This window comes from Sinohyriopsis cumingii, chromosome 13 (assembly GCF_028554795.1).
Source record: "Sinohyriopsis cumingii isolate HCF-2022 chromosome 13, ASM2855479v2, whole genome shotgun sequence".
In the NCBI taxonomy this organism is placed as follows: Eukaryota; Metazoa; Mollusca; class Bivalvia; order Unionida; family Unionidae; genus Sinohyriopsis; species Sinohyriopsis cumingii.
In genome coordinates, this window is record NC_142973.1 from 19,860,205 (window position 1) to 19,866,204 (window position 6,000).

At 32.5% G+C, this 6,000-nt stretch overlaps 1 long non-coding RNA gene across 1 annotated transcript; it reads left to right on the top strand.

The window, feature by feature from the left end:
* The first annotated feature begins 2,173 nt into the window (after nucleotides 1-2,173).
* LOC149785013 (uncharacterized) lies at nucleotides 2,174-4,906 on the top strand. Its single transcript, XR_016413479.1, has 2 exons — nucleotides 2,174-2,287; nucleotides 4,647-4,906. It is a non-coding gene; the product is annotated as an uncharacterized LOC149785013 (long non-coding RNA).
* The last annotated feature ends 1,094 nt before the right edge of the window (nucleotides 4,907-6,000 follow it).

A 6,000-nucleotide genomic window follows, 5' to 3' on the forward strand; every position in this document is an offset into this window, starting at 1 on the left:
TACATACATACATACATACATACATACATACATACATACATACATACATACATACATACATACATACATACATACACACATGCATAAATACATACATACATACATACATACATACATACAAGCCAACATCCGAAAAACACACAGTACATATTAGTACATGTATTAGGACAGAACTTTTTAGTAAAAGTAATAAGATTGAAACTTCTCTAAATTGTATTAGAAGTAATTTTTGTCATTAAATTATATTGAAAGTAATTTTCTATTAAAATATATTGACATTAAATCCATTTATTTCGGTATTACAATTATATAATAATTGATAAAGATTGCACTCTTATGAGCAAAAGGCAAAACTCTCTTTACATTTCCCTTGTATCATAACTCATCAAAAATCAACACTCGGTACGTTGTGCAGATAGATAAACTAAACAAATTCCAAAGATTCTTTCTAAATGGCTAATTGATCTGACGTGGCAGAATTGTCTGTCTAATGGCGTACATAGACCCAGACCATAGTCTGTAAGAAACTGTGAAGCCTCGCTTTGAGATTCTGGCGAAGCTCAAGAACCATACGTATGTCCATATTTGGATACTTCCTAAAAACTGTACAAAAGCAGACGATCTGTTTGAGAATCAGTCCATTCGTCGGAATCTCAAAGAGGCTTGTGTCGTTACAGGTAAGATTATCGTCTATGTACAATTTTTTAAATAAAGTATAAGGATTTTTAGTGTTAAGATGTTAATCTAACATCAGTACGTTGCAACTTAGGATTATTTTAATATTTCTTTACTATTCTTTAAAATAATGTATTGGCAAGTTTAATTGTTTGAAGAACTTATATTTACTTGTAATTATATTATTAATAATAGTAAAATAAACGACGTTCGCTACCAACTTCATACTTATTAATAATTAATCTAGAAATAAAATACTCTTTAAATAACAGTGTTTAATATGTTGACATTTTAGATTAATTTCAGTAAATTATATTTCTATTAAATGCTTGCGGTATTATTCTGAAATACTGAATTTTAGATTCTTTAGCTATCGTGAATTTATTCGATATATAATTATCTGTATTATATTCTAAAAAGCAGAAATTATACGATATATGATGTTGATAAGTGAAGGAATATCGTAGTTTTATAGGTATCTCTTACATATGTAATTTAAGTTTTTATAGCTTGATATTGAAATGTAATTTTATATGTTGAGTATTTCAATAAAATGAGTCCATTCGTCGGAAATTCAAAGAGGCTTGTGTCGTTACAGCATACCGTACCTCCACTATTTTTGTGATTCTGTGTAGTTCTTTTCATTTCTATACTTTATCTTAAAATCTTCAGAAAATGGAGGAATAAAAGAATATCAATCAATCAATCAATCATATCTCTCTCTCTCTCTCTCTCTCTCTCTCTCTCTCTCTCCATGGGCAATGACATTTCTTAACTGATGAGTAATTTCTTCTCATAGCAAGAAATGAGAAGAAGGATATGAGAAAAATATTTTTCATAACATTATTTATATTCATCTAATGAAATTAAGCGAGCTTTATCAGGTAACCATAAGTGTGTAAATTAATACCCTTGCCCAAGCCCATCACAAGTGTGTAAATTAATACCCTTACCCAAGCCCATCACAAGTGTGTAAATTATTACCCTTGCCCAAGCCCATCACAAGTGTGTCAGTTAATACCCTTGCCCAAGCCCGTCATAAGTGTGTCAATTAATACCCTTGCCCAAGCCCGTCATAAGTGTGTCAATTAATACCCTTGCCCAAGCCAGTCATAAGTGTGTCAATTAATACCCTTGCCCAAGCCCGTCACTTTGATTGAGAACAATTAAACTTCAAGTCTTGACAAGCAAGTAGTGACGAAAACGTATACACTCACAAATTGTCAGACGTACATCGGCATATGCAAGCCATTATTAATCAAAGAAAAAGAAAAAAAAAACTGCAAACCAAACTTACATTCTTGTATTATTCGGGATGAACATTGGCTGATCTATCTGATGTTAAACGAAAGCTTAATGACGCTCATATTTTCATAGTGGTGAACTTCATACGGGTACATGCAAATAACCGTTAATCATTCCAATAAAATGAAGGTCGTTTCTGGATTTCCTATTGAGCCAGCAATGAGGGTATAACATAATCAAAATAAAAGAACACGTGTAAACGTTGACAAAAACAGTTGTATGTATGAACTCTCCTGCTTTGGTGACACGCCCAAGATATACGTGTAGAATCATTATAACAAGGCCCTTTCTTCGTCCTTTGTTAAAGGTAAGTTCTTTGAGTTAACTTTTCCTAGTATGGTCTTAAGATGCATTTTTTTTTAATATCTGATTTTTAAATACTTCCTATGATTATTTTTTTATAATTTTGTCATGTAGTGACACATCCAAGTGAAGGAAAACAAAAAATGCTTTATCGTCCTGAAAGGTTCAATCACTCAACAGACCATCTGTTATGAATAACAATTTGTAACAACAATGAAGACTTGAAGTAAATGCTAAACTTTATGTTTCTTATACAAAATGATAGTCACAAATCTGCAATATTCATATTCTAATTTATATCCTTTATCATATGCCCCTTTTCAAAAAGACAATATCATTTACTAGCTTTCGTTTCATATTCAAGAATGGGCTTCAGATTGATACTCTCTCTCTCTCTCTCTCTCTCTCTCTCTCTCATATATATATATATATATATATATATATATATATATATATATATATATATATATATATATATATATATATATGAAAATATATATAGAACAGGTTATACATTAAGGATTCACCAGAATGTATCTTGAATAAATTCATTCGATTAGATCGATGAAGCAAGTTAACGTTTTGCATAAAAGTATATTTTACTTTAAAATATTCATATCGAGGCTAGAAGACATTCTTCCCTTTATGATTGCATTGAATGGCGTAATTGATAGTGGGGGAAAGGATTTATTGACTCAGGTGGCACGATAGGATACATATCATGATACAGAAGTCCCAATAGTATACATATCATGATACAGAAGTCTCAATACTATACATACCATATAAAAAGTCCCAGTACAATACATATTGCTACATGCATCACCAAACGATTTTCAATGAAGCGATGTAAAATATTCCAGACAAACAATTAAACTGAATTACTTACCATGACGGCCTTTTTTCTTGTACATTTGGGACCATGCAGAAGCTATATGTCGACACTTAAATTAATTATAATAAAGGCAGAAATATATCTGTTCTTGCATACGTTTAGACATAAATAAAATATGAGAGCAAAATCGTATCTATGTACTTGTAAGTTTAGTTTTAGTTTGCGAACTTTTAGTTAGGAAATACTGTTTTAAAGAAAATATAAATGTATCAAGTTGAACATAATTAAAACATCCAAAATAATATAAAAAGAAACATTTCATGGAATATCTATCAGAAGACACACACACACACACACACTGTCATTTTTATATGGGAATATAGATATACAAACAATTTATTAAAAAGAAACAAAACAAAGTATTATGACTCAACTGACATTAAAATTTTAAAACTATCATCCAGCAATTTTAAAGATATGATTTGTATATTAATTGAAAGAAATACAATTATTAAACCGTGAAATATGTTATGTGTTTAAAGTTTAATAAAACTACGCGCTTTAAAATCGCGTGTATATGAATCAAACACGTTTCATGGGAACAGTCTTAACTTAGTTCAGTGCTGTCTGATTGGCCATCTTCGTTAGGGAAAAAACAATCAGAACTTTAGTTTTCCTTCAACATCGCTTAGTCGGCTGAACAATGTGTAATCATTTCACGCATATAATAGTCTTGAACCAACGAAGTTTCTTTGATCAAGCCACACAATTTAGCAATGATTTGCGAAATGCAGATTTAAGTTATGTGAATGGGAACTCGAGTGCCGGTACGTGCACATGAACGATGCCACTTTTCATCGTAATGCACAGGTAACACTTCGCATGGACCACAACTGATCATGGCACATTTATGATTCATAATTTTCCCACATGTCCAGTTTGGATACCATTTTCAAGCCAATGCATATGTTCAGAAATCGTGAGAATTGCTTCATATTTTCTTTAGTTTCAATATGAAATTAAATATAATTTTCTTGACATTATATGACTTGCTCATATTGCAAGCATTAATGTTTGCTCTGTGGATCGTGATGACATACATTACTCGCGATACAATGCGCAAATCATCACAACGCATATCGATGGTATCGATACTTTAAATAAATCGTGAAAGCTGAAGTAAATTAATGTTATATATATATATGTGTCTATATATATATATATATATATATATATATATATATATATATATATATATATATATATATATATATATATATAATGTCTGATTTCCAGTTTGTAGTTCATAAATTCAATGCTTATGGGCCAGATTCCTCAAGGAGTTTTTACAAGGTTATCATACTTTTTCAGGTGAAAAGACGGTAGCTGGACTGAAAATATAAATCAAATTAACTATTTTGATCGAAATTGAGTAACAACATACAAACCAGGTAACGTTGACCATATTTGTCCTACATTTTGCGCCCTCTAGGACTAATTATTATAACTTTGTTTTCGCCTGTTTTAGTTGCATGATGTGAGCGTTACCTTTTGCTGAGGAAAATGGAAAGCCCATTTGTGGCAGGAAGTGAAAAACTCGCAGCTCCTCCAACCGGAAGACTTGGCGCAAAAACGACAATGGGAAAAACAAGCTCAACTCTGAAGAAACAAACTGCTACAACAAAACGACAATTTGAGGAGAGACGGTTTGTGTCAGACTCTATGTTGAATTGTGGACGTCAGAGGCACGAAATGAGTTTTTCTTGTTAAAATAAAAATTACTCGAAGCACCATTGTTTCTTTTTCTGTCTCTACCAACATCCCTCCCACGTAAATGTATTGATAATGGTGCCTAAAATAATTTCATAAAATACAACTTTGGGACAAAATTCAAAGAACGTGAAAAACTTTCACGTTTCATCCGTAAATGCAAATTACTTAAAATCACTTTAATATTATCTTTTTTAAGCCTAATTATTATTTCAGTTACAACTTTTATAACATGACTACTTTATAAACAAAATATAGCAATGTGGAGATATAAACCAGCCGACTTCCATGATTTGCGTCGATAAACTTCGAAAGTTCGTTTATTTAGCCCTATCAAGAGCTAATCCAGCTTTATACGATGATAATCCAGTGTACTTGAAATGTTAATAAAGGTACATTATACCGATCCAAGTATGCACAAACACTAAGTATACGTATGTAAAGGGTATGTACCACTTACTGCACAGTCATCGCTTATTCCTGACTAAGTGCAGTATATTTTGAGGGTACGGAGGGTAGCATCAAAACGTAATGCATATTTTGAACCTGAAACGTACAAAAATAACAAACAGAATTTCGATCAATAATAGAACGGTACGTTGGTGCAGGCCGTCCTGTCTACTGTATTTTACTCGTAGATAGTAATTCATGCGTTGTAGATTCTAGGTTAAGTGGGCCACTGTTAGTGGCGATGGCACGCACTGGTCCTTACTACAGTTACATACAAAGGAAGTGTCAAAGGATTTAAGACAAGGGGACGTCCATTAATTATGTCAACAAAATGGGGGGGGAGGGGGTTTGAAGAAGTTTGACAATTGTTGACATGGGGGAGGGGGGAGTTCAAGATAAATTGACGTCAACAATGTTATTTTTTACAATAAATTTAATAAATCAAAAAATAGGAAATTAGTCGGTGCTTTGGAATGGCACACACTCGCTCGCCCGTCAACAGCCCACCAGTTTAATCGTACCCGCAAACTCCCGCATCGGATGCCGATGCTCTAACCACTAGTCCACCGGATCGGTCTAAGTCCGAATATAAGGTAAACAGTGTCCATGTCCTAATGTTGCAGGAATAAGAAGTCTGCCAACATAAACGATATCACAACTTT